The sequence below is a fragment of the Lactuca virosa genome, chromosome 4 (assembly GCF_052849685.1).
Source record: "Lactuca virosa cultivar CGN04683 chromosome 4, Lactuca_virosa_CGN04683_v6, whole genome shotgun sequence".
Taxonomy (NCBI): domain Eukaryota; kingdom Viridiplantae; phylum Streptophyta; class Magnoliopsida; order Asterales; family Asteraceae; genus Lactuca; species Lactuca virosa.
In genome coordinates this window covers 98084171-98110985 of record NC_136429.1, presented here as the reverse complement: position 1 = coordinate 98110985, position 26815 = coordinate 98084171, and positions in this window count along the sequence as shown.

Genomic DNA, 26815 nt, shown 5'->3' with positions numbered 1-26815 from the left:
GATCCCAAGCCTGACCCACTAAGTTTCATGTATTACAGGTAGTGGCGCTCGAGCATAGATGTGATGTTTTGGATGAGGGATTACGGATATAGGCCTGTAGATATGAAATAATGTAGTAAGGCTTATATTGTACTGTTTATGCTTTTGATCTGTATCGAACATGACATCCCGAGACTTTTAATGAAATACATTTATTTGGAAATGCTTTTGATAAATCTTTATCATATTTTGTTTTGGGACAAATTCCGCAACACTTTTCTTAAGAAGTTACTCTGATTTTTATTTAAAAAGCATAAACGAAATCGGTCTTTTCTGGCCGTAAAAATGGGGATGTCATAGTTGGTATCAGAGCATTAGTTTAAGCGAACTAGGAAATTGTAGGATTTCTAGACTTAAACTTAGAATGCTAAGCGATGATTGTGAGATGTGAGCACTAGCTTATTTAGGAAAGTATGCCTAATATGCTTTATGTGCTAAATGATTTATGCCTTATATGCTGTTATTTGTTCGGATCTATGGTCTCTTGCCGACCGGATCTGGAAACCTTATGTGTTTAGGATTCTAAACGTACGGCTACGATATTAGAACTAGCATATAAACGTTTTAGAGTGATAAGGATGATTTAAACGTCAATCCTAAATAAAGATCTAAATTCACCTTATTCGGTGTATAGATCAAGATGGCAAGGACCCGTAGCGGAAACGTAAATGCAAATGGAAATAGGAATCAACCCCCAGTGGTTCAGCAAATCCCTGTTGTAGTAGAAGTTGCACCCGAGCCAATCACTATGGCTGGAGTACAAGCCATGATTCGGGCTATGTTAGCAGAACAAAGGGAGGAAATGAGGCAGATGTTGCCTGAAAATAAGGACGAACCTACCATACCCGTTGAGCAACCCGAGCTGAGTCCCAAGCAATCGGAGGAAGGGAACTATAGCCTCCATGTGAGTCAAGTTGGGACTCAAGGAGAACGAAGGAATGACCCGGAGAGGGGAACCGACAAGGATGGGCGGATGTATAAGAATTTCCTGGGTGCCAAGCCACCAAGTCTCTCAGGAAGCCCAAAGCCTGTTGAGATTATGGATTGGATCTCCGAAATGGAGATGGTGTTCGAGAGCTGCAACTGTAGCGAGAAACAGAAGACTGTCTTTGCAGTTAGGCAACTGAAAACTGGAGTCTTGAGCTGGTGGAAGCTATTGGCGGATACAATGCCGTGAGGAGAAGCCCTGAAAATGTCATGGGAAGAGTTTTTGGAACAACTGAAGATGCAGTACTGTTCAGAGATAGATCTGATTGATTTGAACAATGAGTTCCAAAACTTGAAGAAGGGAAGGATGAGCGTCGACGACTACGCTACTGCATTCACGGAGAAGATGAAGTTGTTTCCATACCTAGTGCCAACCGAACTCTCCAAAATTTAGAGGTTCGCAAATGGACTGCCAGCCGACTTTGGCCCAACAGTCAAGATGGCAACCACTCTAAAATCAGCTGTTCTAGCAGCTAAGAATGTGGAAACCCAGCAGAAGGAAAGGGGTCTGGAGAGGGCCGAGGTTGGTGAGAAAAGGAAATTTAACGGATCCTCGAGGTCCGGTAAGAAGAGTAAATTCTCGAAGTCTGGTTCGAGAGGAGGAGGAGCCGAAGCAAAATGGTGCGACAAGTGCAAGAAGAAGCACCAGGGGAAATGTGACGGAGGAGTCACTTATTTCAAATGTGGGAAGCCTAGGCACTATGCCAACGAATGCACGTTCACTAAGATAAGTACGTGAAGTGTGTCTCACAAATGCTATATTGATGGTTACGTGTAGAATAATGAAATGTCCTTTTTATGATAAATAGTTGTACATACGTTCCATAAACTATATTTATTTTAGTTTATATTTTTGTTTTCTGTAATGTATTCTGAACTTGGTAATATAGTACATATGGTCCATAAACTATACCTATTATAGTTTATATGTATGTGTTTTACTGAAACAAAAACCTTTATATTGTTAATGATTTGGCAAGTTTTAATCGTAAAATTCATGATAAAGTTATTTCCGTGAAATTTACCATTCATGTCCAAATGGTACTAAAATAGATTGTAAAAATAATTTTTTTGTTTAATAAGTTTTAAATGGTTTTATACTTATATAAATATAATATTTATATAATTATGATTAGAGAGGTAGTCGAATAAATAATTCTACCCTAAGCCTACAACCAAATAAGGAACAGGAAATAGAGCAAAATCATCAATTCTAAGCCCGTTGAGCCCTAATTATATTATATATATATATATATATATATATATATATATATATATATATATATATATATATATAATATATGTTTTTAAAAACGACAACGATTGACAATATTTGAAATCATTTAGATATTAACACAAAATTTATTGTGTTACACTTGTATCCCCCCCCCCCCTGCGCCTAAAACAGTGAAAAATCATGAAAACGTAGGGGTATGAACTCACCTTGAGTGCGTGTTCTCGGTTGGTTACGATGTGGTAGTTATGATTCCCGGATTAGAACACGTGTTAACAAAGGTATCCTAATAATATTATACACATAATATTATATGTGGATTAGTTGAATTTACATGTTAAATGTTTGTAAAAGACTAAACTAATTCATAGTACTTACTAATTGTTTGGAAATTTTGGATGCAGATACGATGTGTTCTTGAATATACTTTGAAGGTTGGAGGTTAACTGGGTAAATGTTTTGATACTTGAGAGAGAATAGGGAGAGTTTTTGTTTACTAGATGTGTGAAATGAGGTATAATGTTAATATAGTTTCTTAAGTAGGAAGGAAACTTATGAGGTGGTGAGTGTGATGTTTACGTTGGTAATTGAGTTAGATCATATTGGGAAGCTGAATTAGGATAAGATATTTAGATATTTGAAGAGTTCACTGTCAAATTGCAAGTGTTTGCTGCCAAATGAAAGGGGTTTCGGTCAACATGAACGAAATCACACAAACACAAACACAATCACAATCACATTATGTTGTTTTCGGTCCTTAAGGTCAAATAGAAAAGGGTTTGTGGTCATAAAGTCCAATAGAAAAGGGTTTTCGGCCTAGGTCTTCTAGAAGGGATTGATTTCGGTCCAAATGTGTTCCTATGAAGTGAGTTTTCGGTCTACACTTAGCTAAGGTCCCCCATAAGACCGTAAACACAAAGATAATGGGAAATTCATGCTTTTTTACTTTACATCCTTGACTTATGTTAACTTGTATATTAAGTTATATATGCATAGTTTTCAATATAAGTGTTTATAACTTATATATAAGTATGATTATCATATTATGCAATTAAAGTAATTTGTATAAACATGCCCTTAAGGTATTCAAGTTCTTGTTGTATTAATGCCATGATATAGATTTACTTGTATACGATTGTAGTTTAGATATTTATTCGAATAAGTTCGACTTACATTGACTTGAAATAACGGGTTGTTACATTGTAACTGCAGCAACAAGCAGAAAACCGTTCTCGCGGTTACACAGTTGAAAAGGGTTTGTGGTCATAAAGTCCAATAGAAAAGGGTTTTCGGCCTAGGTCTTCTAGAAGGGATTGATTTCGGTCCAAATGTGTTCCTATGAAGTGAGTTTTCGGTCTACACTTAGCTAAGGTCCCCCATAAGACCGTAAACACAAAGATAATGGGAAATTCATGCTTTTTTACTTTACATCCTTGACTTATGTTAACTTGTATATTAAGTTATATATGCATAGTTTTCAATATAAGTGTTTATAACTTATATATAAGTATGATTATCATATTATGCAATTAAAGTAATTTGTATAAACATGCCCTTAAGGTATTCAAGTTCTTGTTGTATTAATGCCATGATATAGATTTACTTGTATACGATTGTAGTTTAGATATTTATTCGAATAAGTTCGACTTACATTGACTTGAAATAACGGGTTGTTACATTGTAACTGCAGCAACAAGCAGAAAACCGTTCTCGCGGTTACACAGTTGAACACTTGGGTATTAAGCTGGTGGAAGCTACTAGCTGATACCATGCCCAAAAGAGAAGCTAGTAAGATGTCTTGGGAATACTTTTTGGTGCAACCTAAATGCACTACTGCTCCGAACAATATCTTCTAGAGATCAACAAAGAGTTCCAGAATCTGAAGAAGGGAAGGATGAGCGTCAACGAGTACGCTGCAAGTTTCACAGAGAGAATGAAGTTTGTTCCTTATTTAGTTCCAACTGAACTCTCCAAGGTCAACAAGTTTACTAATGGATTGCCAGCAAACTTTGGTCCAATGGTAAAAATAGAAAGGACTCTAAAGGAGGTCATATGGTTAGCAGGGAACGTGGAGACCCATATTAGGGAGAAGGGTTTGAAGAAAGATGAGAAACGAGAGAGAAGGAAGCTCTAAGGGTCTTCAAAGTCTGATAAGAAGGGAAGACTCCCAAAAACAGAACCCAATGATAATAGGTATGGAGATAACAATGAGGGCAGGTGGTGTGAAAAGTGCAAGAATAAGCACGTAGGAATATGTGAGGGAGAGGTGACTTGCTACAAATACGGAAGAACGGGTCATTATTCCAGAGAATGCAAATTCGATGACAAGAAGTGTTATGGTTGGCATATTTCAAGGAATTGCCCAGAGAAGAATGAAGCAGCAAGGCAGAACGTGCCACCAAAGCCGAAGGCAAGGTCATATTATATGTTCCTCGACGAAGCAGCAATAGGTCGAGAATAAAGAGTGGCTTATCCATAGTTTGGGATATGAAGAAGATAGATGATTAGTATTAGGTTATGTAATAGGCATAAATAAATCTCCTAATCCTTCAAAAGGCAATATAATTTCCTAAATTTTGTTATATGTTAAATTTCTATGTGGTTTTCTTATATGATAACTTGGAGACTGCGAGACAATACTTGGGACGAGTATGAGTAGGTGTACAAGGTAGTAGAGGCCTACACTACCAGAAGCACAAGACGTACACTTGGATCAGGGAAAGTCACAAGGTTACTAAATCTCTAAGTAATCAAGCTATTTTGTTCACTTCCGTCATTACATTTGTTTCGATAATGACTACGAAGATAAATATTGTTCCGACCCTAACAATCATATCGAATCGAGTCCAACTGATCTACGAAGTGTGTCCGACTTTAGTCGAAGATTGAAGCCGGAAAAGATCGATGCGTTCGATAAACAGATCACAATCGTCATTAAGACTAATTAGCCAGTAGCTAAGATGGATTGGTAATGTGCGGAGTCATTATACAAGCCCTATTTTGTTGATGATTCCGAACGTAATCATCCTAAGGGGGAGATAATTGTAACACCTGCAAATTTAGGCTAGGCAATAAAGATATTATAATCCATAATAATGAATTTTAAAGAGGTATTATTTAAGATAAATAATCTTAACCAAATTATAGTATATGTGACGAGGATTTCATACATATAAAGAACACCCAAATCCGACTTCGACTGAAGAAGTTACGATCTTCCGAAGTTTCACATTCAAACAATATGTCATAAATAGAGAATTGGAGATTGGTTGCTTATTAGCCTTAGTAATCTAAACAAAAGTCGTAGATATTGTAAAAGCAAATTGGTGCATATAGATATCGTCTAAATCTGACTTCGTAAGAGGAAGTTAGGATTTTTAGAAGGTTCATCGTAGCAATATATGACTCGGAAACCGAAGTAGAAATCGGTTGATTTTTAGGAATAACAATCTAAACGAGGGTTGAAGATCTCATCCATATGGTTCCATCGATATAAAGACAATCGAGAACGGATATCATATGAGGAAATTATGAAATTTTAACGGACTTTAACAGTCTAAGCCTGTTAAAAATATAGCTTTAAAAATAAAACTCAAAATTAGTCGATGGAGACTAAACGAAAGATGGAGACTAAACGAAAGTTGTAGATCTTGTCGATAGCTTTCCAGGGATATAAAGAACGTCGAAAACGGAGCTTGTATGAAGAAGATATGTTATTCTTAATTTTTCCGAGAAGCACCACATGCAGGTGGGTTGCACGGCGCGCACCTTCTAGAAGGTGGGGCGTGTACCACCATATTTGCGACACATGGCAGAAACGGGAGGAGCGACGTCTCAGGTGTGCGTGACGCGCACACTAGGCGCAACGCACAGTTGTGCTATAAATAGAATTCGAATGCTCATTTGCTTCCTCACTTCCCATCCTCCCCTCTCTCGAAATTCTCTCGATCTTAGCCCATTTCCCTTAGTTTTAGCCTTCGGCGAAGCCCTACGATCCCTGAAGACGTAATAGCTAGCAAGTAGAAGCTCTTCCAGTTCAATTTCCTAATTTCTGTCAGGAAGAACCTCTGTAAGTTAAGCCACACTCTAGTCTTTTCTGTGTAACTTATATTTATAGTCATATGTCGTCATTATGAACCTATAAATAAGATTTATCAGTAACTCCATGTCGTTATACTTATTGATCTACTTACAGGAAAGGTGTCCAGAATGGTCATGTTGGTTTGGTTGTTTGATTTTAGAAAAGCTATTATGCCGAAATGATCCTGCCTCCCAACTGTCCTGGCTGGCTGATCCTTACTTGATAGATCTTGATGTAGACATTGGGATTAGTGAGGATCTATACTATTCTTAGTCTCAAAGATCATTAGAATAAAACTATGATGTAATTATACTTAGGTCACATCATGGAATATCTGAGGTGTTAGACGAAGCTCAGCCCAGATCACCAGTCACCCATTTTATCAAGTGAGTGCATGGTCCCTTTCATCTTACACATAGATATGAAGTTTCTAGATAGCTACATGCTTATGTGCTTATTATCTCTGACGAAAGTGACATGTGTTAGATAAAATAATATCAGATGATATTTAATTGATTTAATTATTTAAGTATTTTACACTTATAACATGAATTGGGTAGCGACGGGTGATGAGAAATAGGTGATGTTAGATTAGTAATAAACAGGTGATGACTACCAGATTGATTGACGACAGTCCCATAGAACACTTGCAGCGATGGATTTCGTACATATAAGCATTGGCAACTATGGACTTAGTGTCTATTAGTTAAAAGTTGGCAGCTATGGACTTAGTGTCTATTAGTTAAATGTTGACAGCTATTGACTTCGTGCATATAAACATTGGCAATTGTGGACTGATTGATGACAGTCCCATAGAACACTGGCAGCGATGGACTTCGTAAGTCTTCGTTTATGCTTATGTTTTTTATATTAACTATGACATCTCGAGTTTTATAAATAAAATACATTTCTTGGAAATGTCTTTATGATATTATTATCATGTTTTTGGGACAAATTCCGTAAAGTAAATATTTTTAAATGGATACTATGATTTATTAAGCATAAACAAAATCGGTCTTTTCTGGCCATAAAAATGGGGATGTCACATGTTTAGACTTCAATTTCACCCATTTCACAACTAATTTTGGATTATGGTTCTTATCCCCCAATCTGGTTTCATATAATTTCTGATGAATTTCAAGCGATAAACCCCTTACCTTTAATCTACACACAAATTTTAAGCTTTATTGTTAATCTCTTCAATCCTTCCTCAAGATTCGACACTCTAGCTAAGAAATCGCCCACATATCGCTAAGTTTCGTCTATACACTGTTATGGTGTGTTTTGTGTTGAAAGACGTTTTTGCATCTTTTATTTTTCTTTTGATATAGTCGCCACATCATGGCGATGTTATGTCCACATTGTGGTGATGGACGAAGCCTATCATCATATTTCAATGCTTTCGCGACACTTTTTATCTGTCACAAAAAGTGTTCGTCACTAAAATCTTTAACAACCTACTTTCACCATGTCGTGCTATACACTTGCCGCATCGTGGTTCTTCTGAAGTACATTGCTATTGTTTTTACGTCAAATAATCATTGCCTCCCACATTGTGGCACTTCTCCGCCACATCGTGGTTCCTGGATTTTCAGAATATTATTTTATTAATTCCTATTTTACTCCTCTCTACCCTTTTAATCACACCTATTGATCCTTTTTCCTCTTCCTTAACTTTATATCATCATATTTAAGCATAAAGACATAATATATACTTTCAACAAAGATTAAACTTACGAATCATAGTAAATAACCAAAATGTCCTTCTTAACCTTTAAGTTTTTAACAACACATTATACTTCATAATTATTCCACATATACATACACACTTATATACATAAATCATAATTTATTTGTTAAAAATAGGACATTACATCTTGGGCTCCCATGCTATTTTAAATCTTTGATTTTGATTTTGTACCTTAGATTCAGATGTCTCTGTCTTAGTGAACACGAATATGTTTCAACCAATTGAAAACATAGAAATATTGCAAATCTTGGGATAACCTCATCCTAGGATTATTCTCTTGGGATTTTGCACATCCTTGGGATGTTCCCCTAGCTTAAGTTAATGTTAAATTTTTGGGTATAAGTTCTCGATTGTATGACACGCCCGTGTCATTCCATTGATTTTTCCTTAAGTTCTAAGAAGTAGTTATTAATGTGGAGGTTTTCAGTTACTAAAGTGTAATTCGATCCCCACATCCTTTGACTATCGCTATAAATCGTGCATCCAAGCGAGGTGTTTAAACCTAATCTTTTAGAAAGACATCGATATTTATTCATTAGAATCTATCTTGGATACCTTTGATCTTAGGATGGGTGATCAACACTAAGTTCTTGATTAAGATCTTCGATGTCTTGAAAACAAATATCTTGGGTAAAGGGTGAGTTTTAGCTTTGCTAACACCCCTCCGAAGTCAGTATCAAGTATGGGAATATATAATTGATAATTGAAATCGGAAAGGAAAACATACCTGAATATCTTAGGCTAAAATCTTGGATTTAGGCAAAATAGGATTTAAGATGCATAGCGTTCTAGGATTTTGGTAACACTTTACCATCTAAGGTAGATAGCTAGTATGCCCCTTTCCAGCTTCTGAGTCTATGAGGTAAGGGCCTTCCCATTTTGGAGCAAGTTTCCCTACACTTTGTTAAACTGTATTTTGGAAAACTTTTCTAAGGACAAGATCTCACACATGGAATTTTTTTGTTCTATTATTCTTGTTGTAATATTTGACAATTCTTTACAGATATGCGACTATCCTTATCTTGGCAAGATCCCTCAGTTCATCCACTATGTCAAAATCTTCAGGAAGTATCTTGTCATTTTCTTCTTGGTTGTGGAATATTGTCCTAGTTGTAAGGGTCATATCTTCTAGGGGAATCATAGCCTCAATTCTAAATACCAAAGATCATGGTCTTTGTCTTGTGGAATTTTAGATCGTGGGCCTATCTGTCGAAAGAACCAAGGGTAATTCTTCACTCCATCTTCCTCTCTTTTCTGGGAGTACTTTTTAGGTTATTAACTATGATGTTGTTACTTGCCTCAGCCTAACCATTTGCTTGAGGATGAACATGTATATAACTGATCATCTTGATTCCCAAACTTGTACATAAGTTTTATGTTATTTTACCTATATACTGAGATCGATTATCATATATAATTTCATACGAGATGCTAAACCAGGTTAGGATGTTGTGTTAGATGAAGGATATCTCTTTTTTTCTCTAACTTGGAGAAAGGCTTCACCGTCTATCAGTTTAGAAAAATGGTTAGTCATTCCTAACATGAAGATTTTACCACCTGGTGCCACAAGACGTTTACCAACAATGTCCATGCCCACTTCATGAATGGCCGTGGAGATATGATTGGGTGTACATGTTCAACTAGTTTCTATAAGATATTGCTATGTATTTTGCATGCATCACATCTTTATGCATACTCCATTGTGTCTTTTTTCATCGTTGACCAATAGTATCATATCCTTAATATCTTGGAGAATAGTGCCTTTCCCCCTGTGTGATTTCCGTATTCTCCTTCGTGAGTTTCTTTAAGGTAGATTTTGGCTTCATCATCATTGAGACACCTAAGATAGGGGACTGATACTGATTTTCGAACTAAAGCATCTTTAATAATGTTGAATCTGGATGCTTTGATTTTGATGGTTCTTGGGCATTTTTCATTTTCAAGAATGGTTTCATCTTGGAGATATTGAAGGATAGGTTGGATCAAAGATTTTTTTTAGATTGAGATCATTGGGTCCAAGATCTTAGATATGTGCCACTTGTTATTATTTGTATTCTATTGCGAGTGTTGTGACATAAGATATAGGAATATTAATTCTAGGAAGAATCTTAAAATAAGAACAAAGATTTGTTAATGCATGTGCTTCTGTGTTATCTTCTCTATGTACCTGTTTTACATTAAAATCTTGGAACTTGGATGCCAAGTGCTTTACTATCTTCCAATATGAAGCTAGCTTTTCGTTTTCACTGTATATTATCCGTTAAATTGGTTAGTAACTGTTTTGGTAAAAAATTGATCAATTATTATTCAACCAAATTGTTTGAGAGGATGTGGTGTTTAAGGAAATGCAAGTATCGAATAATGATCAAAGTGAGACAAGTGAGTTACAAGGAAAGACCTTGATCCTTTATTCGATCTTCGACATAAAACCTTGGGTGGTGATAATGATCATTTGCCTTCTTGTTTTTATTTATTTGAATGTAAGATTATAGAAATGGTGATGGTAATACGAATATAAATGTAGTAGTAAAGTTAATTGTGTTCGTAGTGTAGGGATTACAAGTGTACTTATATTCTTGACTAAGCAACAATAAGTCCGATATTCCCGGGATCCTCTCGAATAAAAATGAACATATTGGTTTGACTTGGTATTCCCAGGTCTCTTGCTTGATTGAAGTAGTTCCTCGTTGAGAATGAGTCTTATGTTGACTAATTTTGTACATGTGAGAAAAAGAATAGAAATATATCTGTTAGAAGTGTTAGAGAATAATAATAACAATGGTCAGGATCCTCGGAAGTGTTGGGATCCTGAAAGATCTTGAACATCCATGATCCTGAATAGGTTTGAGGATCTTGGCCTTAACAATTTCCCTCAAATTATACATGCAAAATATCAATGTTAATTTCAAATATTTAAAGGTATAATTTTAAGTAAATAAAGATAAGGAATTTAAATTTCAAACCCTATCGGATAGAATATATTCGTTCCATGAGCATCATTCTACCGTCAAATCATATTTTCTCCACTCTGTCATCAACATAAATAGGGGTAATCGGTTCGATATTTTCTTTACTTTCCCTAGTTTTCCTCTCGATTATCTCCGGTCACCTTCAAAGGTAATTTCTTTTTCCTCTTTTCCTTTCTTTTTCCTCCTTTTCCAATCATGGGCAAGAAAATCGCTCGTTCTCATGCTAGCATACTTCCTCCTTCCGATGATGACTTCACTGATCAAAAGATCTTGGATAATGACGAGTCATGCTCTTTCGAAAATAAGGATATTCAATCTTTGAAGACTAATGGTGCTTTTCCCGATGGTGTTGTTTTCAAATCCTTCGATGCTTCGGTTCAGCCAGATTTTGTCTCACCCACCTGGGTTTGCTTCCCCAAAATACCCTTTTTCTCTAGGTTTGACTTATCTTTTCTCTAGTATCATCTATGAATTCTCCGAGGTTACCCAACTCTCCGACATCTAGGTTATGCCAGTAGTTTGGAGGATCCTTTATTGGGTCGATCACCTAAATCAGTCCAAGAATTTGGACATTGGTTTATCCGAATTAGCTTCTATTTATGATCTTTCCACCTTTGGTTCCTATCACTTTTTGTTCAAGGTTAAATTAGACAAACCACTCCTTGTTTTAAAATCCAAGCATAACAACGGAGTTTGGAAGGAAAAGTTTTTCTTTGTAAGACGTGGTTCCATCCCTAATGGATGTTCCTTGCCAGAGAGATGGGTTAAAAAGGGTAGAATTTTTTTGTTATTTTTTTAGGGATCCTGGGTTTTACTTTCTTATTTTGTTTGTTGTGATGCAACGTTTAGGTTTGAGGATCTTGCTCCCGCTGCTGAATATACGAAAGATAAGATATCAAGTTTTCTTGCTTTGTCTAAGGCCGATAGATCTTTTCGATTCGAACCGCCCAGTCTCCATGAAAGTTCTTCTGCTACTTCCCCCATGTGGATAGGTAAGGATCCTTATTTCATTTGTTACTCCTTTTCTAATGTGAAGGATCCTGAACTTTTAGGTGTAAGTCCCCAAATCTGGAACCAACTAGTGTTCAAACACACAATCAAGCTGTAATGAATAAGGATAAGAAGGAGTAGAAGCAAGATCAATCCAACAATGCGCACGTTCTATTAGGGCCGTAAACGTTTGGTACACTTGGCTAACACACACATGCAACAACTGTACATCTGACACATCTGAAACGCTATTTATAAGGGACCAAGACCGAGAACACATTCACGGCCGTAAACAGGTTCATGGCCGTGAACACACACATACAACCGCAAACACACAACCGCACACCCAAAACTTACATGATCAAAACCCTATTCAGACCTATACAGATTGATGCCTAGCCCAAACCAATAAAATATGACCTAACAGTCCCCCCTTGATTTGAGGCTAGCATGGACTATGTCTTTTTCTACGATCAGCACATCTGACTTTCCTATCGCACCCAACCACATCTTCTTCTCAATAATCTCCGCAATCATGCTTGTAAATTCTTTCGCAACAACCTCAAAGATCTCATGCTTGCATACAATTTGATGACGAGCCAAGGTGTGAATATCCCGTTCACCAAATTGTAACAAATCCTTCTTATCGACGATACAAAAGACATCATCTGGAAATTTGATGACAGCGGAGGCTGTGGCTTCATCATAAACCCAGTATCCCATATTGTTAAGTGATCCCTCACAAAACTTCTTAACAATAGGAATCTGAGTCATCTGTTTTGTTGCAGGCCACATCACATACTTGAGGGTCTTGTTGGTTTTAGGATCAAGAGGACCTTTGACACTCTTCACGAAGGATTCGGCAGTTCTCATCCCATCAAATTTCCTCTTAACTTAATTCTCCAAGAAAAGTTTGAAATCAGTTCCGCGAGGATCATTGGTTGGGTTGGAGAATGGAGCTTCAGAAAGCTCAGTGAGGTCCACCTTCGTCCAATAGGAAAAATCATTCTTGTGCTCGTAATATTTCACATTTCCTCTTTTTCTCTTCACCAGCCAACAATTTAATCTTTCATGAAAACCCCACATTAGAATTCCTGACCGGTCGCCATATTTGTCTCTGAATTGCTTCTTTCCAATCTCAGTTACAGTCAGTTGAGGTTGATCTCCACGAACATGTTTGTCGGAGTTTTTCATGAAGAACAAACCTCCCTTTTGTTGAGCAGTAACTTGTCTTGGACCCTGCTTCCGAGTTATCCTTTGATGAGCTTGGTCTGGTTCGGTCTCAAAGCGATCAACGATTCTTGTGGTTCTGGCTGGTGGATCTGGTTGAGATGTATTGACACGGGCACTTTGAGAGGTCTCGATTGCACTTGGTTCTTCGACAATTGTTTTGAATTTGTCGCCAAATCCTGCTATCAGTTTGTTCTTTAGGTCGAAGTAACCATCAGTCACGACTCCAAGGTTGAGCTGTAGAGTAGAAATTTGTTTTGATTTTAGAGAATTTTCTTCTTCAAGCTCAGAAAATCGAATGTCGAGATTTCCAATCAAAACATCTTTTTCAATAAGCCTTTGATTTAGAACACCTATCTCCTCCTTGAGCTCAGAAATCGATGGGTCCTCTCCCCCTAAACTTCTTTCACCAATAGATATTCCCTTGCCTCGGGGTGAAGGGTCTGAATCTTGTTGGGCCAAATACGTGGCAAGCCTCTCGGAGGCAGCATCATGCGCATGTAGTGGTGGAGAGGAACCCCTAGGAGCTGAAGAGCTCCCGAATTCATGAGAAGACCGAACAACACTTGGACCTTATTTCATAACTTGACTTTCTTCCAGGGTTGGTTGGGTTGGTGCAGCAGAAGCAGAAGCTTGTTGGACATGCGATGCTTGTTCCCTTAGAAGTACTCCTGGCCTAGGATCAGCTTTTCTCCGTTTGATTGGAGGCTGGGAGACTTTTGTCAAAATAGGATGACTTTCAGATGGCAAGGATGTTGGAATAGCAACTGGAATGGGAGGAATCCTTGAAGTTGTATCCATATCAGTTGAAGGGTCGGCCATCTGAGTAGAAGTTGGAGGCGTTGTCTTGAGAACATCATCAACTCCCTCTGTCTCCGTTGCAGTTTGTGCAACATCATTGACATTGTCAAAGAAAGCATCGAGGTCTTCACCGCTTAGCCTTATATCATGACTTTGCTCAAGACCGAAGAATAAGTCATCATTATCATAGCCAGAAAGATCACCACCAAGATCCATATTCTCTTCATCATCCTCATCATCATCATCATCATCATCATCATCATCATCATCATCATCATCCCCTTCTACATTAACTATTGGTACATGTTCCTCAGCAATGATTGCAAATGGAGGAACACGTTCATCTTCATGTTCGGAAGCAGTAATAACCTCATCTTCAGTTTCTTCATGAGCTGAGGAGCTTTCAGTCTCTGACGCATCACTGACTTCTGCGAATTGGCCAAATTTCACCAATGGATATTTCCCTTGGAACATGAACTTTCCTTTTCGATTATGCTTCATGAGACCAAAAGTGTTAGAACCAAGGGACTTCACATCTAGGCTTGCTCATTTTTTTTCAAGTTCCGCATATTTGCTGTTGAATATCATTTGTAGAAACCTCGGAAACATGAGAAATTTATCCTTCCTCTTCTCTTCCACATTGCCTATCATTTCGTTCAGAATGTATTTTGAGAAGTTGAAATCGAGACCCGTAGCGAGAGCAGCAATGGCACCCGTGTTGAGTAGTGAGATCTCGTCAACACCGGCTCTCCTTCCTGAGATGCAGCTCACGAACACATGAATAAGGAACCTCCAATAGGGTGGCAACACCTTCTTAATTGTAGGAGGAAACACTCCCTCATAGCCCATTCATTTAATGATTTCCTCTGTTTGTTCAATGGAGATTTCTGTTGGAAACCTTGGCTGGTCATTGATCTGTAACACTTCACGTATGGTTTGCTCATTCACTATGATCTTCTTTCCATTAACGACTGATTCAACAGAGTCTGCACTATCTTCTCTTTTGTGCACAACAGCTTTGTTCCAGAATTGCTTCACAAGATCTTGATAAATGATTGGACTTGATGTGAATGCATAAGTGAGGCAATATCTCTTGAGTCCATGAATCATGGACTTGAAATCATTGTGTGCAGCTGGTGGATCCAACAAGAAGGCTGGAATGTTATGATTGTCTGAAAATCTTAATTCAGCCATTGTTGTCCTGCACCAACTGAGCCTAGTGAGAAAACAAATGATTTTAATTAATTGCAAATTAGGTTTTCTCATTTATCAATTAGTTAGGCTTTAATGAAATGAATTAAGAAAAAAATTGTGTTTATGTCCAAAATGAGGTTCACGACCGTGAACACTTCATCGGCCGTGAACTGTTCAACGGCCGTAAACGCTTTAACAGTTCCAAAAAACGATTTTGGTCCAATAGACCCTCAAAATGCAGTCGATTCTTGTTAAGTTTAGTATGAATGTGATCGCCTTGGAAGTACCTACAAGAAGCAGCAAGCAATTTTGGATGAAAAACGTAGATTTGTGATGACTCGAGAATTAAGAGAGAGAGAATCCGGATGAAGGGTTCACGACCGTAAACAAAAAATGAGGGTGAAGAGTGTTTACAGCCGAGAATCCTTCTATTTATACCTGGACCATTCACGGCTTAAAGCCCATGGGTTGCAAACCCAAGAAGCCTCAAATCTAAGCCCAATACTTCAATTTTCAAAAATAAAACATTTTGAAAGACTTAAAATTAAAATAAAAATAAAAATAAAATAAAATTCTAGAAATTTAAACTAAATTAATTTTTAAAATTTTTGATTTTTAAAAAATAAAAATAAAAATAAAAATAAAATTGTATAACACTAATTCCTCCTTCATCATTGCTGATATTATTTTTGTGATTTTGGGATCAATGTTTTTAGACAACCTTAATATGTTTTTCGGTACCTCCACCTTCATGAATAGATCTGGTAAATCGCCGGTATTGTGGTCCACTTAAGCACGGAAAATTGTGACAAATTTGGACATGCTACAAGTGACAAGACATTTTACCCTATGTACCTAAATAATATTCCTAAAGGACCATTCAGCTGACGACGACCAATGATATTGTTGTCCACCTAAATTTAGCAGCGAGATCTACAGACAACCTATTGAATGTTCAATTTTAGATGTAATAGAATGTGTTTCCCGCTTCCCGATATACTCCGGTAATCAAGAACTTCCAAATAACTCTTTACTTTAGGTGAGTAAACGATCATTAAGAAAGAAGTCAGATTCAGAATGCATATGTTGAATACCCAGGTCGGATCTCTTCCAATCACACAGAGGGTTTAACATATGAATAACAAGAACAGAGGGATTAAGAAGTAGAATGTTTGGTATCAGAGCCAATCTAGAGTCAAAACTAATCAAGTTGCGTTTTCGGCTGGGGCGTTCTTCATTTTCGTGATAATTCAAGCTTGGTTACTGAGTTTCTGCATTTGATCGTGAATTCAACGCCAAAGGAATCGAAATCTGTTCAAAATTTCATATGTTTTCGTCAAAATCTGGGTGTTTACGGTTTCATCTGTTGAATTGTTTACGACCGTGAACAGTGTGTACGGCCGTGAACCACTCATCTCTATTGACCGTGAATCACTCATTTGACTGTGAACCATTCGTTGACGTGAATCATTCGTTGACCATGAATTCATTGACCGTGAACCATCTCCTGTGTACTATCGTGAACCCTTTGCGGCCGTGAACCCCTCTTGGTTTTAGAACCCTTTTCGTTTTCGGTTACATTTTCTTTTAAGTCTTGTTTTTCATTCAAATTAAGAAAAATTAAAAAAAAATGGATTCACAAAACTTGACCGTTCATCATGAGTTGGACTCAATTATGGGAACTACCACAAGAATCCCACGTCTTCTGTCAGCTGAGGGTTTCCCAGATCGGAGAAATACATCAAAATGAAGGATTTCAAAATTTAGCGCAATATTCTGAAGGGTCCAGTTAGAATCACTATTTGACCTGGAATGCAACATATGCAACTCTATTTCTATGCATATCTTTATCTATGCAATTCTTTCTATCTGTTAGTCATATGCTGTCTCCTCTGCGTGATTGGAAGAGATCCGACCTGGAACATAACATATGCAACATTGTATTTCTCAACCCCTCTATTTGCGTTAGTCACATGTTGTCCCCTCTGCGTGATTGGAAGAGATACGACCTGGGGCACAGCATATGCACTTCTATATCTGACTTCTTTCTGAATAATTGTCTACTCACCTAAAGTAAATAGTTCTTTGGAAGTTCTTGATTATCGGGGTATATCGGGAAGTGGGGAACACGTTCTAGTACATCTAAAATTGAACCATTTAATAGGTTGTCTATAGATCTCGCTACTGAATTTAAGTGGACAACAATATCCTTGGTCGTCGTCAGCTAAATGGTCCATCTAGGAATATAAGTACAATGTCTTGTCATGTATAATCTGTCCAACTTGTCAATATCCTTCGTGTTTAAGTGGACCACAATACCGGTGATTGACCAGATCTAAACATGCAGGTGTGTAGATAGACGATATTGAATTTTTTGACAACTTTGATCCCAAATTAGTTTTTGAATTTAGTTATTATTTTTGGTTTGGTTAAATTTGTTCGTAGTTTTCCTCTATGCACAAATTTAGGGGGAGAATTAAAGTTAAAATCAAACAAAAATTAGAAAATTCAAAAATTAAAAAATTAAAAAAAAATCAGAAAATTTCAAAATCAAACAAAAATCAGAAAATTCAAAAATCGAAAAATATTTTTGTTTATGTTTTTATTTCTTTTTCAGAAAATATGAAAAATCCAAAAATATTGTGTGCTAAGTTTTCTTTTAGTTTTGTTTTTATCTCAATTTTTTTTGTCTTGAAAAGTGAATTCAGATGTAGATGAGACTCATGGAGACTGTATCGAGATTTTCTGAGCCAAAGCTTAATCCGTGATTGTCGAAGAATTCTCATTCGAAAGAACAAGAAATGAAGATTATTCTTTCAACATTCAATCTTTCAACCCTAGAAGCAAGGTGAAGCTGCACTTGAAGATTATGTGACAGATTGCACTGAAGCCTCCTCAATCAATTTGCTGCTATCTATGTACCTGCTGAAGTGATCCAGAAGATTTGTTCTCTCTGATATTCTCTCTGAAGATTCTCAAGCTGAAAGCGCCAATTTTCAAGAATCTCTACATGAAGCCTCCACACCTAATGTGCGTTCAGAGTCAAATTTTGAAGAGAAGCCTAAATGTTCAAGATGAAGTCACTCACGTAGAAGATTCATTTGTTCATCTTGAAGCTGTGAAGAAATCAAAGATAAACGCTGAAGCCAAGCTCACAGAGTAAAGACTGAGTAGAAATGCAAGCCACAATTCTAGGGGGAGTTTGTTGGGTCAAAAAGAAAATGAAGCTATAAACCAAGGGGGAGATTGTTGGGTCAAAAATATGGTTTATACTTTGCTTTTTAAGCATTTATTGTTTTTATTCTTGGGGCGAAAATAGTTTTGGGTTTAATTGTAGCTTGGACCGAAAACCCATGTGTTTTCGGTCTAGCATTGAGTTTGGGCCTTGGGTTTGCAGTCCATATATATAGAAGTAGGGGTGAGGAGTGGAGTTAAGGCCTTGAGATGAGCATTCATTCATAATCAAGGTGTTCTAGAGAGAGAAAGTGAGAAAGAAGAAGAGTGTGTGTGTGTGTGTGAGAATATCATATGTATGGAGCATCAATCTTATTATTGAATACATCATAGATTCATCATATTCTTCTTCTTCTCCTTCTTCCATATTTTATCTTGCATCATCAACTTGATTGGGATTCCGCACCATCAAGTGGATCTGATTGATACATCAAGCAAAATTTGGGACTTACAATAGGGTTTTTTCGTGATGTTTAGGATCTAAGGTTACACGTTCTGGTGCCCTCTTTATCCTCGCCGATCTTGACACGACCATGTCTAGTGGCTAGCTAGCTGTGAAGAAGGTGAAGACGTCATCTTCTCTCCCTCCCAAGAGAACTTCCATAGACTTGACAGTGAAGACTTCGGGATCCCGGAAGAGAAAAACTGTTAAGGCCACATATTTGAGCTTGGAAAATCTCGAAGCTGAGAACGCACTCCAGAAGTTGGTTTCCTTTTCTCAGGCTGTAAGTACTAGTGTAACCTTGCTTTTCATATTTTACCTTTCGTTGTTTCTGATGTCATTCTTGTTTTCAGGTCTCCAATCATGTCTCTGCTGACTTGAAGATTAGGGAGGAGAGGGCTGAAATAGCCTTAAAGGAACAGGAGAAGATGTGGATGGCAACTAATGAGGATCTCCTAAAGAGGATGGAATTACTGAGCAAGGACAAGGATGAGAAGGAGGATGAGCATGCAAATGGTATGGATGAGGTGATTGCTGAAGTGAAGGCTAGTGCTAACATGGCTGTCTGGGAAGTAAAGATCAAGTTAGCTAAAGACGTGGCTAACGTAGGATCCTGGAATTTGGTTGGGTGGCGTGAAGCTCTAGCCAAATTAACTTGTAAGCTTATTAATACAAGTTAGGATCCTGATGGGCAGCAACCGAAGGTGGGTGATGAGGATAAGATCTCGGGGGATGATAACTAGTCTAGGGTTTAGGCTTGGTTATGGAAAATATTTTGAATGGATTTTGTAAGACAATATTTAACTTTCCTTTTTTGAGGGGTTGGCATGTAATCCTTTTAATATATGGTTGTTCATGTTTGTATCTCTTTGCTTGCATGGTTGATATGCTTGATATGACTATAGGTCTTCTGAGCATCCTTTTGCAATCAGGATCCTAAAGAGTTCAGGTTTTAAAAGAACTCTTAAGATCTGAACAACCTGAAATAATTACTTATCAATTTGGGATCTTAAAATAGTTAAGATCCTTAGAAGAATAAACCTTTACTTATCATGTAGGAAAAATAACTTTGAAGATAGATAGAACCTGATGATCTTTAGCTAACGTAATCTTTTGATTTAGGAGGATCCTCAGGTTATTTTCATATGGTGTTGAATTTTCATAGAGAAGCATCCGTGTTAGGAGATCTTTGAAGATCCTTACTTTGCTTTCCAAGTGGGAAAGATACTATTAGAAAATGATTGGGGAAGATCCCAAAATAACTGGGGAAAATCTAATTTTAGATAATAACTGGGGAAAATCCCATTTTAGATAACAACTGGGGAAAATCCCACTTCAGATAATAACTAGGGAAAATCCCAACTCGTAAGATAATAGGATAATGTTATACACCTTAGAAATTTACTGGAGAAGATCCCAACTTAGGAAAACATTCTAATGTTATAAACCTTAGATTTAAACTTTGGGATCTTAACATATGTTCAGAAATAAGAGGGTTGCCAAGTAACTAAAGCATGAAATGATCCCCTTATTCACATCCCATAGATAGATATCATGCATCCCAGTGAGGTGTAGAAACCTTAAATTGTTATTAACTATTTAAATCTTAGAGGGGATTAAGTGCCCTTAATCGTAGGAGAGATGATCAGTCTCTATTCATGGTTACTAGTATCCTTGGATTCTTGCATGTTACAAACATTAGTTTGAGGTGGACGTTAGCTTGGCTAATGCCCCTCCGATGTTTAAGTCAGTAATGATCTTTGAAAAATTAAATGAAAGATTTAGATCACAATAACGGGTAAAGAGTATGTACCTTGAGTTTGTCAGAGAATGATTAATTCAACTTACATGAAGTATGCTTTTAGATGTATAGCATTTCAGGATCTCGACAAGACTTTTCTTTCAAGGGTAGCTAGCCATTATGCTCCCTTTCATGCTTCTGAATCAATAAGATATGGTCCTTCCCATTTAGGTGCCAATTTACCTACATTGGGATCCTTGGTATTTTGGAATGCCTTCCTATGGAACAAGTCACCTATTTGTAATTTCTTACTTTAATGTTCTTATTTTATGCTTTAGCAATCTTTAATGTTCATCGATAGTGTAAAGATATTGGGCTAGGATCCTATTATTGTTCTCTTGAACTTGTAATTGGTATCTTGTCATTGGGATCACCACTTCAGTTGGGATATCGACTTATGTTCCAAACACCAAGGAGTATGGAGTTTGGCCAGTGACCATTTTTGAAGTGGTCCTATCTTCCCATAGGACGAAAGGGAGTTCCTCTACCCATCTTCCTTTCTTATTGTCTAATATTTTCTTTAAATTGTTGACTATATTTTTGTTGATGGATTCGGCTTGACCATTATCTTGAGGATGAACAGGAGTGGACAATATCATTTTAATTCCCCAACTCGTGCAAAAGTCTCTGGTTCATTTGCTTATGAATTGGGATCCATTGTCACATATGATCTCAGCAGGGATCCCAAACCTAGTCAGGATATTATGTTTGATAAATGAGACTACATCCTTGTCTCATATTTGAACAAAGGCTTCAACTTCTATCCATTTTGAGAAATAGTCTGTCATTACTAGCATGAAGACCTTTCCACCATGAGCTTTTGGTAACTTCCCAACTATATCTATTCCCCATTTCATGAATGACCAAAGGGAGATGATAGGATGTAAAGGTTCTGGTGGTTGATGCATGATGTTGCTATGCCTTTAACAAGCATCACATCTTTGTGAGTGTAAGAAGGCATCTTTCTTCATTCTTGGCTAGTAGTACCTCGTCCTCAACACTTTGGAGCATGAGGATCTGCCCCAACATGATTGCCACAATCTCCTTCGTGTATGTTCTTTAGTACCTCGGTAGCTTCATGAATTTATAAGCTTCTCAAATATGGACCAGCCATGGATTTCTTGTATAATTTCCTTTGAATCATCACAAATCATGAGATCCTTATCTGGAATGTTCTATCACTTTTCTCTTCTTTGGGGATTGTGCCATTTTGGAGATACTCTATAATGGGCTGGATCCAGGATCTTGAATTTTTCAGAGGATCCTGGACTTCAGGATCCTGGCGATTAGGATCTTGAAGAAGTGATCTAGGATTAGAATCTTCGATTGTTTCTATGTTGGTTGTTTGATCATAGTCATTGGGACTGTCTGGTTTCTTGGAGGGATCTTCTATCGCTGGGATGAATATATGGGTTATAGGGATCTTGATTTATGGTGGGATCCTGAGGGAAGATCGTAGGTTGGCCAATACGTCTGCCTCGACATTTTCTTCTATGAGAACTTGATCTAGGCTAAAAGCTTAGAATTTAGAGGCTAATTTTTGAGGATCTGGAGGCATAGTGCTAGTATTTCGCCTTTTAATGCATAGTATCTATTAAAATGACTAGTTAATAACAAATAATCAACAAATACATGACGATCCTTGATTTGAAGATCCTTGGCCAACTGCAATCCCATGATCATTGCTTCGTATTCAGCCTCATTTTTTATTGCATTAATTTCAAAACTGACTGCCTGGGGTAGGATGTCCCCATGTGGCGATTTTTGTATGATCCCTAGGCTTGTTCCTTTAAAGTTGGAAGCTCCATTAGTAAAGAGCATCCATCTTCCCATGCTTTCTTCTTTTTGGAGTTCCTTGCATTCCAATTCTGCTACACGTTGTAGATCATCATTGAAATCAGCCACAAAGTCTGCTAGTGCTTGTAATTTTATTGATGATCTGTGTTCACATTTGATTTTATATGTGTTTAGCTTCACATACCACTTTTCCATCCTTCTTGACATCTCTGGTTTTCTCATAACATTCTTAATGGGGTAATTAGCTCTTACATGTATAGTATGTGTTTCAAAATAATGTCTTAATTTTTTGGAAGTAGTTACTAATGCAAGTATTAGTTTTTCAAGGTGGGAGTACCTGGTCTCAGGATCCAAGAGACTTTTACTTACATAGTAGATGGCATATTGGTCCCTATTAAGATATTTGGCTAAACTGTACTTACAACGTTAGAGGATACTGAAAGATAGAGAAGGAACGGTTCCCTATCTAATGGTTTCACCAACAAGGGTGCTGAACGTAAATAATTTTAAGTTCCTGAAAAACATCTTTATGTTCTTTATTCCATTCAAACCTTTTTTTCTTCTTCAAGATGTCATTGAAAGGTTTACACCTCTCCGAGTATCTTGAGATGAAGCTGTTTACAGTTTCTTTTCTTCCTGTTACTCTTTGAATATATGGGGATCTTAAATCAATGATAACCTTTATTTTCTATGGACTTGCTTCTATTCCTCTTTAGTTACCATGTATCCAAGGAACTTTCATAATCTCATTCCAGAATGGCATTTGGAAGGATTCTGCTTCATGTTGTATTCGTCTAGTATGTTGAAGGCTTCTTCAAGTTCCTTGAGGTGGTCTTCAACTTTCCTTGACTTGACCACCCAATCATCGGTGTAGACTTCCATGGTGTCCCCATTTTGTCCTTGAACACCTGGTTAACTAGCCTTTGGTATGTTGCACCTGCATTTTTAAGAGCAAAGGGTATAGAAGTATAGCAATATATACATGTTGGGGTTATGAATGCGGTATCCTCTTGGTCGGATGGTTCCATTTGAATTTGTTGGAACCATGCTGATGCATCCATGAATGTTAATAATTCATGACCAACCATAGCATCTATCATGGAATCTGTATGTGGCAGGGAAAAGGATCCTTGGGGCAAGCCTTGTTAAGATCTGTATAGTCCACACATACTCGCCATTTACCATTGTTCTTTTGTACGACGACCACGTTGGCTAGCCACCTTGGGAACTTGACCTCCTTGATCATCCATATCTTAAGAAGTTTTTCCACTTCTTCTTGGATGATCAAATTCCTCTCGGGTTTCCACTTCTTCTTGGATGATCAAATTCCTCTCGGGTGCAAATTTCCTTCTTTTTTGATGTATGGATCTGAAAGAAGGATCAGTGTTAAGTTTGTGAGTTATATTGTTTTTGCATATACCTATCATGTCGTCATGTTTCCATGCGAAGGTTTTTCTTCTTTCTTTTAGGAACTTTAGTATATATTCTTCTATGTTTTCTGCCATTGAGGATCCTATGAGTACTTTCGCATCAGGATCCTTAAGGTCTAGGGCCACTTCTTTTTTATCTTGTTCTTTGATTTCCAGTACATGTTGTGCCCTTTGCTTTAATTTCTATGATTGTCGTGGGACTGTGGATGTCTTCATCGAGGTCTTGTAGCACTCCTTGGATTCTTGTTTATCACCCGCAATCTTCACTGTCCCCCATGGAGTGGGCATCTTCACACATTGATGGTATGTTGATGGGACTGCCTTCATGTCATGGATCCATGGTCTATATAATATAATATTATTGGAGGATAATGGTTTAATTACGCAAAAGCATTTCATGGAGTTTAGCTCCTCTATGTAGATATGCAACTTTATTTTGCCGACCGTATGTTTTGTTTCGCCACTGAATCCTATTAGCACTGAGGATCTTTTGATTATTTCTAACTCTGGGATGTTCATTCTTTTTAAAGAATATAGGAGTATAAAGTTAACTGAGGCTCCTCCGTCGTCAAGGATCCTTCTAACAAAATGGTTGGTGATGTAAAGAGTGATCACGAATCCGTTGTGGTGGGGATCCTGGATGTCTGCTCTATCTGTTTTGTCGAAGATGATCTCCTTCTTGTTCGTGATTGATGTACTCTTCTATCGTCTTTCTTCTTTCTTTATTTTTGACAGTTTGGCATTCCTTTTTGCTGAAGAATAAGAGGTACCACAAATGTCAGAACCTCCAAAGATAACAATGATTACCTTGGCGTCTGCAGGAGGGGATCCTGGTTTTTATAGGATCTTATGATGATCCTGATCTTTTTTTAGATATCTATTTTCTTCTCCCAAGGATCTCTTTAAGGTATCCCTTTCTTAGGAGGTAAATGATCTCTTTCCTGAGGGCTATGCAATCTTGTGTAACGTGACCAAAGTGTTCATGGTATGCACAGCACTTGGACTTATCTTTCCAGGTGGTGGACTTTTCTCCCTTTCTTGGCCATCTCGCTTTGTCGCCAAGATCATGCATAACAAATATTAAACTTGAAACATCCACAAGAAACAATCAGTGATCTTGAGAAATTTTTCTTCCTCTCATTCATCTTCAAGGGTATTAACCCTATTATGATCAGGTTTGGAATATGGTTTTGACTTATAGGATCTTTGGACCGAGGAGTTGGCTTTTCTGTTAGGGTTATCTTATGAACCTTAGTGCTCTATTTTTACTTCATCCATTCTTTTGCATGGAGTCATTACAAGGTCTTCGTAAAAAAAAGAGTCCTTCTTAAAGCCCATTTTTAAGGATTCTACGGCAGTGGCCATATCAATGTTTGGGAGACTCTAAGCTGTTGGGTTATGAGCATTCTAACACTCCTAAGTGTACATGCAACCCTAAATACCTTGGATCTATGTTTTCTCTATTATACATACAATTATGAACATCCAAGGTATTATCCTAATCTAGCATACAAAATAATAAATATAACAAGATAGAATACATACCTCTTTGATGTAGAATGTCTTCATGAAGCTTGAGTGCCTAGTGCCCCAAGTGTGACACCTCAAATGGTTCACACAACACCAAATACACTTGGAATAACTTGAGAGAAACTTGAACACTCCTTGAAATCGTCTAGCCCTCACACTCACACATTAGTGCACGATTTCTTGAGCCATGGGATTCTTTTATATGGTGGCTATTAGGGTTACACCATGTAACTCATAACTTTACCCATTCCTTATGCTCCATGGATTTTAACCTCCATGGAGTATCCATGGGTCACCCCATGGACTTAGTCCAACATAAGGAATCTTGGATCACAAGCCCACATATATAAGAATGAATGATTTACACAATCAACCCATATATTTAATTAGTCTCCTTTTGATCACTTAATTAATTCCAAATTAATTCTTGATCAATACTAATTAAATAACCTTATTAATATATTAGAACTTATAATATATTAACCAACCTTAAGTGTTATTTCTCTCATTATAGTCTATCCAAATGCATGATGCCATGCAACCCAAATGGACCATGCTGGGTCGGGTCAAGTCTTATCAATTATAGTTATGGACTTAGACATTAATCCAACAGTCTCCCACTTGGATAAGTCTAAAACTATTATTGCGTATGACTTCAGGAACCGATCAGCAATCGTAGCTCTCAAAAGCTTCTGTCGAACTCTGACCTTGTCGATGAACTCTGACCTTTGTCAATGACTTGTCCATTAGATAAGGGATCATATATTCCTCCATTCTAGATATCATATGGACTGAGACATGGATTATCAATCATTCTCTCTGTCCATTTGTTGTTTCCCGATTTCCGATTCATGATGACTGACTGATTGAACAAATCAAATCAGTCCTGGCTTGGCCAAGCACTCACATGTATCATCTTTAAATCATCGAGGGGCCCACAGATATCGCTTTTATCCCGAAGGTAAAAGTAATGGATAAACTTCGACTCATATGGCTTGTTCTACTACTTGTTGAATCATACACAAAGGCACGTTTTATAACATCGAGTTACCAATGCGTTTTCGTGCAATCAATGTATAACCAACTCATAGTAACAACTCATATCTCTAGGTTTGAAGAATATAAGATATTATCGTCTCATGATCGCTCGTGATAAAATCCATGAAGTGATTCAAATGAGCGCGGGTTGAATCCAATACTCAGAACTTATGAGCACTCATGAGTGTTGTAGCACCACTTTTGTCCACCAACTTCGACCTCTACAAACCAACCCATGACATTCTTGATTCATATCTACTTCCAACAT